General features: G+C 44.4%; 1 protein-coding gene across 6 annotated transcripts in view; it reads left to right on the top strand.

Moving 5' to 3' along the window:
• FAM83H (family with sequence similarity 83 member H) overlaps positions 1–12,367 on the top strand; it is an 89,030-nt gene that overhangs the window by 29,823 nt on the left and 46,840 nt on the right. Inside the window, exon 1 of one of the 6 annotated variants that reach the window (XM_033933106.1) lies at positions 860–882. The exons of the other annotated variants lie outside the window; for them this stretch is intronic. The gene's annotated coding sequence lies outside the window, so the exon portion shown is untranslated. Of the gene's footprint in view, positions 1–859; positions 883–12,367 lie in introns of those variants that run through there. 6 annotated transcript variants of the gene reach the window in all.

Below are 12,367 nucleotides of genomic sequence, written 5' to 3'. Positions count from 1 at the left end.
TTGCCCAGGGTCACAAGGTGCAGCATGGTTTTGAACCCACAACCTCAGGGTGCTGAGGCTCTAGCTTTAACCACTGCAGGGGGGGGGGGTGTGTGGATATATGACATACTAGCACTAAGCAGGATTTCATAAGATACACATAACTTTTATAGAATCATGATTACTGCCGCACTAGTCGATGCCAATTTTTTAGATGCTATATATAGAATTGGGGGTGGGGGGGGTGGAGTTAATGTATAAATCTAATCAAACAGAAGAGAAAATGCATGTGACTAAGAGGTTGACACAGCCGTTGTAAGACCAGCCATTTTGCAAATTTTCCAACCAAATATCGCGAAAGAAGAAAACCCACAAACTCCACCCAGCCCCGAACCTTGTACGGAAATCAGTCTAAGTTAGGGTCTGATGCTTAGGTTCCAGCAAAACTCGGGCAGTCTTGCGTGCAGCATACACATGAACGACTGGATTGATAGTCGAGTGCAAAAAGGGTCAAAGAGCTGCAAATAATTTCAGGGATTTGTTATGCTCGGCAAGAATTTATTTCCTATCATGTATTCCACAGCTCGGCGAGCCAGTTGTGAGCAAAGGAGCTCCCGTGGTATTTGAAGAGCTTTCCAGGACCAGTTTGGCAGCGTTAGAGAATGCTGAAGAAAGGCATTCTGAGCAAAAGTCAAATTAGGATGGGTCTATTAAGTAAGACAATTCCTGGTTCCCAAGAGACCGGCCATCTGGTCTGAAACCTTTGCTCCGTCTTGATCTTGATCTGGTCTTGAAACCAATTCTATAGCAGCTTCGGCCTGAGTTCTTTAATGGTACCGTCCCAGTCTCCTTTGACATTTTATCCATCAAGACAAAGAAGCTTTGGTTTTCCATCAGTTAAAGGTATTCAGGTTTCTATCCCCTTCCTTTTTACTGCTTTGTGGAAAGGCTTTCTGTTATACTTAGGAGAATGTCATTCCTAGTTCGCGTTTCTGTTCAATGTATAATCACATTAGTTTAAAGAGTTAATATAAATCTTACAGTAAACTGCATCGAGCTCCATGGACAAGGGGGCTGATACAGTACGTAAGAGGAAGATTTTGGTTTGATTAGATTAAGAGCCCCCCCGAGCCGCACAATTCCCTACCTGTACGCAACTTGACGCAGAACTCAAGCGGCAGTATTTTGAAGTGTCTGCAAACATTTTGGGGAGGATAGTGAACAACATGGGCTGCCATTAAGATGAGCCAAAGTGCAAAATATGTAGAAGAAAGAAAAAAAACCCACCAGGGACCATCCAGAATGGGAAAATTAGTTCTGCTTTATTGTGGGAGCCAACATGGGCCGTGTTTCGGTGAGGAATGCCTGCCTCAGGGATCCTTTGGAATGCTGCTACTCTTTGGCTTTCTGCCAGGTGCTCGTGACCTGGGTTGGCCTCTGTGAAGACGGACTACTGGGCTAGATGGACCCTTGCTCTGACCCTGGTTCACTAAATATGATCAGAGTGGGCTGAATAATGCCATCGATAGATATCGCAGTCAAGTTGAAAACTGCTGTTATTCTACTGTTAACCTCAGCTATTAATAACTAGGCCTCGCTGCATAAAATGGGTCCTGCAAATAACTCATGTTGATAACTTCCCCTCTTAAAGTGAAGAGGTTCAGTCTCTGGTAACCAGAGCTGGTATTGTGACATCATAATGCCTCATTCCACCAATAAGAGCCAACCTCATCAGTGATGTCACCATGGCTGGATTGTCCTATACTTGGATCCCTTTTGCTACATTTTGATTTCTAGAGTGGTGCAGTGGTTAAAGCTACAGCCTCGGCACCCTGAGGTTGGGGGTTCAAACCCTCCCACTGCTCCTTGTGACCCTGGGCAAGTCACTTAATCCCTCCAATGCCCCAGGTACATTAGATAGATTGGGAGCCCACCGGGACAGACAGGGAAAAATGCTTGAGTATCTGAATAAATTCATGTAAACCATTCTGAGCTCCCCTGGGAGAACAGTATAGAAAAGTGAATAAATAGTGTGAAAAGTTTCAGCCTCTGATAACCAGAGCTGGTATTGTGATGTCATAATGCCTCATCCCACCAATAAGAGCCAACCTCATCAGTGATGTCACAATGGCTGGATTGTCCTACACTTGGATCCCTTTTATTACATATAGTAGTGATTTCAATTCCTAGAGATATTTCTTTTGCCTTTAAAGGGGCTGGGGGCTGGGGGGGGTTATCAATATGGTCTACCATTAAGATGTCTTATTTTACTGTTAACCCCAGATATTAGTAACTAGATCTCATTGCATAACGTGGGATCACTGATAAAATCGCACAGTTGAGCTAAAATAATGCATCTTAATTGATAAGTTCCCCCTTAATGATGAAAAGGGAATCTCAGCGTAAATGGTGTTGTAGTAGTCTAGTTGTGAAATCCAAAAGTCCTTTAGGTGGAGTGCCACAGAGTGGTCCCCTCTTTTCCTTATTATTTAACCCCCCCCCACCCCTTTTCACTAAATGACGATAGTGGTTATTAGTGCAGGGAGCCGCATTGAATGCTCTGCTCTGTTACCAACATTCATAGGAATTATTAAAAAAAGGGATGGTTAACAAGACTAAGAATGTCATAATGTCCCTGTATTGCTCCATGGTGCAACCTCACCTGGAGTATTGCGTTCAATTCTGGTCTCCTTATCTCAAGAAAGGTATAGTGGCGCTAGAAAAGGTTCAGAAGAGCGACCAAGATGGTAAAGGGGATGGAACTCCTCTCGTATGAGGAAAGAGTAAAACGGTTAGGGCTCTTCAGCTTGGAAAAGAGACGGCTGAGGGGAGATAGGATTGAAGTCTACAAAATCCTGAATGGAGTAGAACGGGTACAAGTGGATCAATTTTTCACGCCGTCAAAAATTACAAAGACTAGGGGACACCTGATGAAGTTACAGGGAAATACTCTTCATTCAGAGAATAGTTAAGCTGTGGAACGGTTTGCCAGAGGTTGTGGTAAGAGCGGATAGCGAAGCTGGTTTCAAGAAAGGTTTGGACATGTTCCTGGAGGAAAAATCCATAGTCTTGTTATTGAGAAAGCCACTGCTTGCCCTGGATCGGTAGCATGGAATGTTGCTACTCCTTGGATTTTGGCCAGGTCCTAGTGACCTGGATTGGCCACTGTGAGAACGGGCTACTGGGCTTCATGGACCATTAGTCTGACCCAGTAAGGCTGTTCTTATGTTCTTATGTTAATTCCTACGAGTGTCAGAGTTAATTCCGTCATGGCTGGCAATAAAAAAAGCCTAACACGGCTTCATAAAAGGGGACCTTACTTTGAAAATTTGATTGAGTGATACTTGTACTGTTTTATTTGCACTGGTTATGTGCTTGGTATGTCAGATATTTGAAGGCTGAGTGCTTTCTTCGTTTATGTATGCTGTGAGGTTAAATTTTGCAATTGCCATCAGGACATGTTTCATGTCATGGGAATGGATTGGATAATCAAACACGTGCAGTCTGAAAGAGTTTTGTTCCTAACCTTCTTAGATTTTTCTTAGTAGTAGGAAAAGAACTTGACAAATAGAATAGATTTTCCAAAAAAAATATACGGATATTTATAATTATTATTGAATTTTATTATCTAAGATATTTGTGGCTTCTTCTTTGTAATCCACTGCCACTGAAATCCAGTATTGAGATGATGATTAGAGAATGTCCACGCCCCATTCCTGTAAGCTCTGCCTTCAACGCAAAAGCCTCAAACACATCATTTTATTTATTTTAAAAATGTATGAATCGCTAAAAATCTAAGCGATGTACAAAAAGCATTTACATCCACAATTTCAAACATTGTATAATGCAGTAAACAAACAAGTCAGTCTCCCCCCCTAAATACAGAAATATTCCAATCTAAAACAAATACTAACCACAGAGTTAGAGAAAGGCCTCCACAAATAATTGTGTTTTTAATATTTTCTTAAAAGACGCACGATCTTTGCATAATCTCATTCTACCTGGAATTGAATTCCAGAGATTCTTCCCAGCAAGTTTTCTTTGCAAGTGAAAATCTATTCTATTTGTCAAGTTCTTTTCCTACTACTAAGAAAAATCTAAGAAGGTTAGGAACAAAACTCTTTCAGACTGCACGTGTTTGATTATCCAATCCATTCCCATGACATGAAACATGTCCTGATGGCAATTGCAAATTCTCTGTTGAACAGGAAACCAGTGGAGAGCTTTCAAGATCGGAGTCATATGGGCAACCCTAGGAATGCCCATGATCAATCTAGCCGCTGAATTAATTAGATTTTAAAGTGCAGATGAGGACGGAGCTCGTAGGGGCGGGAATGGGAAAATGAGTTCCCGCGGGGACAGGGAAAAATATGTCCCCCGTGTCATTCTCTAATGATGATGGCTTGTATTACTGTGGCTTAATTCTGTGATGGCAGAAATGGGTGACGTCGTGTAATCAAAAGAGCCGAGAGACAGTTTATTCATCATGAACCCTATGGCTTGTACTTAGGGTTACCATAGGGCTCCAGGAAAAGGAGAACGGATTGAGACATCCGGGTGTTACTTCCATTGAAAGCAAGCCTTGTAAACGGTCTATAAAATCTACATTTGGAACCTTTATATCATGTCATTTCAATATTATAATTATTTTTTAAGCTTTAGTGTGAATGCATCATCTTGTTGAATGATGACTGTCTTATTTTCTATGGCGTTCTTCTGATTTCCTTCTCTTTTTGGTTTTGATGTACACAGCTTTGGCCTGCCTGTCATTAAAGGCAATATATAAGGTTTCATAAACTTAAACATGTTGCACCCAGTGGCATAGGAAGGGGGTGGAAAGCCAGACAGCCCCAGGTACCATCTTGGCAGGGGCGCTGTCACCTCTCCTCTGCACCCACTCACCCCTTCAAAACTTAGCCAGTGCAAGCAGCGTCTCCCACTTGCTCTGTGTCTGTCATCACTTCCTGGTTGCATGACCAGGAAATGACATCAGAGGGAGAGCTGAAACTGATGCGAACAGTAGGTGGATAATGCTGCTCGTTGCTGGTGAAGATTTTAAGAGGCATGTGGGGAGAGGGGCTAGCAGGATGGAGAAGGAGTGTTGTGGGGGACGGGTGCAGCAGGGAGTTATGAGGTGATAGGCCCAGGAATAATCTAAGGAAATACTTTTTCACAGAAATGGTGGTAGATACATGGAACAGCCTCCAATAGAGACAAGGACAAGCGTGAGACAGACATGTGGGATCTCTTAGGGAGAGGAGGAGATAGTGGATGCTGCGGATGGGCCATTTGGCCTTTCTCTGCCATCATGTTTCTATAACCATAAAGCTTTATGACCTCACAATGCAGGTGCAAAGAGCCTTAGCCTATAGGAAGAGGAGATGCAAATGTTAAGAGCCTTAGCCAATAGGGAGAGGAGGAGATAGTGGCTGCTGCAGATGGGCCATTTGGCCTTTATTTGCCATTATGTTTCTATGACCTCACAATGCAGGTGTAAAGAGCCTTAGCCTATAGGAAGAGGAGATGCAAATGTTAAGAGCCTTGGCCAATAGGGAGAGGAGGAGATAGTGGATGCTGCGGATGGGCCATTTGGCCTTTATCTGTCTTCATGTTTATCTAACCATAAAGCTCTATGACCTCACAATGCAGGTGTAAAAAGGCTTAGCCTATAGGAAGAGGAGATGCAAATGTTAAGAGCCTTGGCCAATAGGGAGAGGAGGAGATAGTGGATGCTGCGGATGGGCCATTTGGCCTTTATCTGTCTTCATGTTTATCTAACCATAAAGCTCTATGACTTCACAATGCAGGTGTAAAAAGGCTTAGCCTATAGGAAGAGGAGATGCAAATGTTAAGAGCCTTGGCCAATAGGGAGAGGAGGAGAGAGTGGATGCTCTGGATGGGCCATTTGGCCTTTAGCTGTCTTCATGTTTATCTAACCATAAAGCTCTATGACCTCACAATGCAGGTGTAAAAAGGCTTAGCCTATAGGAAGAGGAGATGCAAATGTTAAGAGCCTTAGCCAATAGGGAGAGGAGGAGATAGTGGATGCTGCGGATGGGCCATTTGGCCTTTATCTGTCTTCATGTTTATCTAACCATAAAGCTCTATGACCTCACAATGCAGGTGTAAAAAGCCTTAGCCTATAGGAAGAGGAGATGCAAATGTTAAGAGCCTTGGCCAATAGGAAGAGGAGGAGATAGTGGATGCTCTGGATGGGCCATTTGGCCTTTATCTGTCTTCATGTTTATCTAACCATAAAGCTCTATGACCTCACAATGCAGGTGTAAAAAGGCTTAGCCTATAGGAAGAGGAGATGCAAATGTTAAGAGCCTTGGCCAATAGGGAGAGGAGGAGATAGTGGATGCTGCGGATGGGCCATTTGGCCTTTATCTGTCTTCATGTTTATCTAACCATAAAGCTCTATGACTTCACAATGCAGGTGTAAAAAGGCTTAGCCTATAGGAAGAGGAGATGCAAATGTTAAGAGCCTTGGCCAATAGGGAGAGGAGGAGAGAGTGGATGCTCTGGATGGGCCATTTGGCCTTTAGCTGTCTTCATGTTTATCTAACCATAAAGCTCTATGACCTCACAATGCAGGTGTAAAAAGGCTTAGCCTATAGGAAGAGGAGATGCAAATGTTAAGAGCCTTAGCCAATAGGGAGAGGAGGAGATAGTGGATGCTGCGGATGGGCCATTTGGCCTTTATCTGTCTTCATGTTTATCTAACCATAAAGCTCTATGACCTCACAATGCAGGTGTAAAAAGCCTTAGCCTATAGGAAGAGGAGATGCAAATGTTAAGAGCCTTGGCCAATAGGAAGAGGAGGAGATAGTGGATGCTCTGGATGGGCCATTTGGCCTTTATCTGTCTTCATGTTTATCTAACCATAAAGCTCTATGACCTCACAATGCAGGTGTAAAAAGGCTTAGCCTATAGGAAGAGGAGATGCAAATGTTAAGAGCCTTGGCCAATAGGGAGAGGAGGAGATAGTGGATGCTGCGGATGGGCCATTTGGCCTTTATCTGTCTTCATGTTTATCTAACCATAAAGCTCTATGACTTCACAATGCAGGTGTAAAAAGGCTTAGCCTATAGGAAGAGGAGATGCAAATGTTAAGAGCCTTGGCCAATAGGGAGAGGAGGAGAGAGTGGATGCTCTGGATGGGCCATTTGGCCTTTAGCTGTCTTCATGTTTATCTAACCATAAAGCTCTATGACCTCACAATGCAGGTGTAAAAAGGCTTAGCCTATAGGAAGAGGAGATGCAAATGTTAAGAGCCTTAGCCAATAGGGAGAGGAGGAGATAGTGGATGCTGCGGATGGGCCATTTGGCCTTTATCTGTCTTCATGTTTATCTAACCATAAAGCTCTATGACCTCACAATGCAGGTGTAAAAAGCCTTAGCCTATAGGAAGAGGAGATGCAAATGTTAAGAGCCTTGGCCAATAGGAAGAGGAGGAGATAGTGGATGCTCTGGATGGGCCATTTGACCTTTCTCTGCCATCATGTTTCTATGTTTCTTACCTCACCACACCACTGGTTGCACCTACACCATTCGAAGATCTCAGCACTTCTGTATCTACCTCTGAAAATGAAAGATAGCGTGTACATCATCCCTTGGCTTCTCTAAAGGTTGCCCAAAATTGGGGGCAGATCTCAGATTGGCACCCAAAATAATTAGTTAATGGGCTCCTATGATTTAACTGTTGAAGTGTGCAAGATAGATTGTGAGCCCACCGGGACAGATAAGGAAAATGCTTGAGTACCTGATTGTAAAAACCGCTTAGATAATCTTGATAGGTGGTTTATAAACACCTAATAAACTTAAGAACATAAGAATTGTTGCTGCCGGGTCAGACCAGTGGTCCATCATGCCCAGCAGTCCGCTCACGCGGCGGCCCCTAGGTCAAAGACCAGTGCTCTAAATGAGTCTAGCCTCACCTGCGTACGTTCCAGTTTAGCAGGAACTTGTCCAACTTTGTCTTGAATCCCTGGAGGGTGTTTTCCCCTATAACAGCCTCCGGAAGAGCGTTCCAGTTTTCCACCACTCTCTGGGTGAAGAAGAACTTCCTTACGTTTGTACAAAATCTATCCCCTTTCAATTTTAGAGAGTGCCCTCGCGTTCTCCCCACCTTGGAGAGGGTGAACAATCTCTCTTTCTCCACTAAGTCAGTTCCCTTCAATATCTTGAATGTTTCGATCATGTCCCCTCTCAATCTCCTCTGTTCGAGGGAAAAGAGGCCCAGTTTCTCTAATCTTTCACTGTAGAAACTGGAAAAATTGGGTTCGTCTAATGTTTACTCTGCTTATACTACCGGTATGAAAGAATGTTAACAGAGCAATCAGGAGAAACGAAGAAATTTAAAGAAATTTGGGGTCCATTGGATTCATTTGTCAAATTCCTTAAGGTTTACCAGATTCGATTTATCTTTATTACTCTCCACACATATCCAGAGGAGGGGGAGTGGGTTGGTAAATTGATGATTCATAATTAAGCAAATATAAAATCAATAAAGAATAAAAAAAAACCAACACCCCACCCGGACAGTCCTCTAAAAAGAGGACATCCAGACATATGATAAGTCTAAGAATAGGGTAAAAGAGTGAGGTCAAATTAGGGTGATACCAGAGCAGCCGGGCGAAGCTATGTAATGCTCTTCCTGGTCAATTGCGTTTACGTGTTGATAGGGTTGGCTTTAAGAAACTTCTACAGCAGTGGTGCCCCTCCTCCACCCTAGTCTCGCCCCCCTCCCCCCCCCCCCCCCCGCTTCTTCCCTGATCCCGCATGTCATGCGCACCACCCCCTTGCCTTCCCCCCCGTACTCTAGTAGAAGTTGTTGCTCACGGCGGTCAACAACATGCTCTTCGCGACGCTGTCAACTCTCCCTCTGACGTCACTAACTATGCGCGGCACCCGGAAGTGACATCAGTGGGAGCTGATGTGGTCACGAGGAGCATGTTGAAGTTGTTGCTTGTGACGGTCAGCAACTAGAGGTATGGAGAAAGGGAAGGGATCCCAGAGAGTAACAAGATTCCGGAATCCCAGGAGTAACAAGATTCCGGAATCCCAGGAGTAACAAGATTCCGGAATCCCAGGAGTAACAAGATTCCGGAATCCCAAGAGTAGCAAGATTCCGGAATCCCAGGAGTAACAAGATTCTAGAACATTAAAGAGTAGCAACATTCTATGCTACTGATCCCAGGGCAAGTAGTGGCTTCCCCCATGTCTTTCTCAATAATAGACTATGGACTTTTCCTCCAGGAACTTGTCCAAACCTTTCTTAAAACCAGCTACGCTATCAGCTCTTATCACAACCTCTGGCAATGTGTCCCAGAGCTTAACTATTCTCTGATTGAAAACATATTTCCTCCTATTGGTTTTAAAAGTATTTCCCTGTAACTTTATCGAGTGTCCCCTAGTCTTTGTAATTTTTGACGAGTGAAAAATCGATCCACTTGTACCCGTTCTACTCCACTCAAAATCCCACTTTCTCACTGCAGCTCTTTGCGACTCTGGGCAAGTCACTTCACCCTCCAGTGTCCCAGTTACAGCTTTGATTGTAACCACAAAAAGACCGTATTTCAACCCACTCCTCTTCCCTTCCTCCTTACGGAATAATCCTGCAGGCCCGTTACTGGTAGGAAACGATTCTTCACTTCCCACAGTTTCTTCTTCAACAAAGGTCTCTCTAACAATGTTTATTTTCCTCTTTTCCCAACTGTGCTCATCTTGGTTTTTTCTTTTCACAGTCCTTAGCTCCAACATAACTCAAGGAGCTGTGTTTCTGTTTGTTTTTTTTTATTCTGAAGAAGATTTCAACATCAACCTCGCTCAATAGTTTCAAAATCTCCTCATCTCATGTATGAGGTGCCCCTCAATCATCAACTGGCAGTGGAACCGACCCCAACAAAGATGCTGGGGGATAATAACAGCACCTAAAGGGGCATTAGTACAGTTATCAATTCAGTGTGCACTCTTTTCAGGAATCAGTCTGTTGTCAGCATTATGAGTCCATGTGCTTCCCTTGGTGAATTTGCTTTTTGCAGGATTATCAGTGCAGTGTGTGCTTCTTTTGTAAAACGGCCCCTTGGCAGGATTATCAGTGCAGTGTGTGCTTCTTTTATAAACCGGCCCCTTTTGCAGGATTATCAGTGCAGTGTGTGCTTCTTTTGTAAACCGGCCCCTTTTGCAGGATTATCAGAGCAGTGTGTGCTTCTTTTGTAGACCGGCGCCTTTTGCAGGATTATCAGTGCAGTGTGTGCTTCTTTTGTAGACCGGCCCCTTTTGCAGGATTATCAGTGCAGTGTGTGCTTCTTTTGTAAACCGGCCCCTTTTGCAGGATTATCAGAGCAGTGTGTGCTTCTTTTGTAAACCGGCGCCTTTTGCAGGATTATCAGTGCAGTGTGTGCTTCTTTTGTAAACCGGCCCCTTTTGCAGGATTATCAGTGCAGTGTGTGCTTCTTTTGTAAACCGGCCCCTTTGCAGGATTATCAGTGCAGTGTGTGCTTCTTTTGTAGACCGGCCCCTTTTGCAGGATTATCAGTGCAGTGTGTGCTTCTTTTGTAGACCGGCCCCTTTTGCAGGATTATCAGAGCAGTGTGTGCTTCTTTTGTAAACCGGCGCCTTTTGCAGGATTATCAGTGCAGTGTGTGCTTCTTTTGTAAACCGGCCCCTTTTGCAGGATTATCAGTGCAGTGTGTGCTTCTTTTGTAAACCGGCCCCTTTTGCAGGATTATCAGAGCAGTGTGTGCTTCTTTTGTAGACCGGCCCCTTTTGCAGGATTATCAGTGCAGTGTGTGCTTCTTTTGTAGACCGGCCCCTTTTGCAGGATTATCAGTGCAGTGTGTGCTTCTTTTGTAGACCGGCCCCTTTTGCAGGATTATCAGAGCAGTGTGTGCTTCTTTTGTAAACCGGCGCCTTTTGCAGGATTATCAGTGCAGTGTGTGCTTCTTTTGTAAACCGGCCCCTTTTGCAGGATTATCAGTGCAGTGTGTGCTTCTTTTGTAAACCGGCCCCTTTGCAGGATTATCAGTGCAGTGTGTGCTTCTTTTGTAAACCGGCGCCTTTTGCAGGATTATCAGTGCAGTGTGTGCTTCTTTTGTAAACCGGCCCCTTTTGCAGGATTATCAGTGCAGTGTGTGCTTCTTTTGTAAACCGGCCCCTTTTGCAGGATTATCAGAGCAGTGTGTGCTTCTTTTGTAGACCGGCCCCTTTTGCAGGATTATCAGTGCAGTGTGTGCTTCTTTTGTAGACCGGCCCCTTTTGCAGGATTATCAGTGCAGTGTGTGCTTCTTTTGTAGACCGGCCCCTTTTGCAGGATTATCAGTGCAGTGTGTGCTTCTTTTGTAAACCGGCCCCTTTGCAGGATTATCAGTGCAGTGTGTGCTTCTTTTGTAAACCGGCCCCTTTTGCAGGATTATCAGTGCAGTGTGTGCTTCTTTTGTAAACCGGCCCCTTTTGCAGGTTTATCAGTGCAGTGTGTGCTTCTTTTGTAAACCGGCCCCTTTTGCAGGATTATCAGTGCAGTGTGTGCTTCTTTTGTAAACCGGCCCCTTTTGCAGGATTATCAGTGCAGTGTGTGCTTCTTTTGTAAACCGGCCCCTTTGCAGGATTATCAGTGCAGTGTGTGCTTGTTTTGTAGACCGGCCCCTTTGCAGGATTATCAGTGCAGTGTGTGCTTCTTTTGTAAACCGGCCCCTTTGCAGGATTATCAGTGCAGTGTGTGCTTCTTTTGTAAACCGGCCCCTTTTGCAGGATTATCAGTGCAGTGTGTGCTTCTTTTGTAAACCGGCCCCTTTTGCAGGATTATCAGTGCAGTGTGTGCTTCTTTTGTAAACCGGCCCCTTTTGCAGGATTATCAGTGCAGTGTGTGCTTCTTTTGTAAACCGGCCCCTTTGCAGGATTATCAGTGCAGTGTGTGCTTCTTTTGTAAACCGGCCCCTTTGCAGGATTATCAGTGCAGTGTGTGCTTCTTTTGTAAACCGGCCCCTTTTGCAGGATTATCAGTGCAGTGTGTGCTTCTTTTGTAAACTGGCCCCTTTGCAGGGTTATGAGTACAGTGTGTGCTTCTTTTATAAACCGGCCCCTTTTGCAGGATTATCAGTGCAGTGTGTGCTTCTTTTGTAAACCGGCCCCTTTTGCAGGATTATCAGAGCAGTGTGTGCTTCTTTTGTAGACCGGCCCCTTTTGCAGGATTATCAGTGCAGTGTGTGCTTCTTTTGTAGACCGGCCCCTTTTGCAGGATTATCAGTGCAGTGTGTGCTTCTTTTGTAGACCGGCCCCTTTTGCAGGATTATCAGAGCAGTGTGTGCTTCTTTTGTAAACCGGCGCCTTTTGCAGGATTATCAGTGCAGTGTGTGCTTCTTTTGTAAACCGGCCCCTTTTGCAG

Source organism: Geotrypetes seraphini, chromosome 2 (assembly GCF_902459505.1).
Source record: "Geotrypetes seraphini chromosome 2, aGeoSer1.1, whole genome shotgun sequence".
Lineage (NCBI taxonomy): Eukaryota > Metazoa > Chordata > Amphibia > Gymnophiona > Dermophiidae > Geotrypetes > Geotrypetes seraphini.
Note: the sequence above shows the minus strand (reverse complement) of the source record. Positions and strands in the feature narration are given on the sequence as shown.